Raw genomic sequence first — 885 nt, 5'->3', positions numbered from 1 at the left:
CCAGTGATGAACTGGTACTTATTTCATCGACCCCGAAAGGAATGAAAGGCAAAGCTGACCTCTGCGGAATTTGAACTCAAGAATTAAGGACGGAGGAATGCTGCTAAGCATCTCGCCCGGCATGCAAACGATTCTGCCAGCTTAATGATGATGATAATAATAATAATAATAATAATAATAATAATAATAATAATGATGATGATGATGATGATAATAATAATAATAATAATAATAATAATAATAATAATAATAATAATAATAATAATAATGATGATGATGATGATGATGATGATTTTGTTTATTTGCCACAAGGGTGAAGGATAAGGGTGACAATATGGAGACAGGCATAAATTGTGGGGGTTTACATATAGTAATGAAATGATTAAAAAAATAAAAGTATGCGCAGTAGGAAAAGAAAGGACATATGCGTAGCATACAAAGGTAAAAAAAAAAAACAGAAGGCAGGGAGGATGATAGAGATGTGACCCTCTTGATACAGGAACGCCTCTAGGGATAATCGAGGAACGTCACTGTCCGAAATTTCCCTGAAATCCTGGGAGCCAGTGCCCTCTCCACTTCCTCCTCTCCGACTCACAGGTCTACACTTACAGAAGTACCACCCACTCTTGCCATTTCCACAACTTTTACCCACTTTTCATTGAACTCTTGTGGTGTGTGCGCGATTTGAATATAAAAGGCGCCTACCTTCTCTTCCTCGTGATGGAGACCCTCCAGTGGTAACTAGTCCTTCGACACAGCCCCGGCCCGAACACTAACGATAGCAGCTGCTAGCCCAAGCCCTTAGCGACGTCCGCACACGTCTTGTCACCTGCACGACCCACGTTGGAAAGGCCCAATTAACCGCTGCCTGCGCACGCCTCACAG

Source organism: Octopus sinensis, unplaced genomic scaffold (assembly GCF_006345805.1).
Source record: "Octopus sinensis unplaced genomic scaffold, ASM634580v1 Contig01369, whole genome shotgun sequence".
NCBI lineage: Eukaryota > Metazoa > Mollusca > Cephalopoda > Octopoda > Octopodidae > Octopus > Octopus sinensis.
This window is presented reverse-complemented; position numbering follows the sequence as displayed.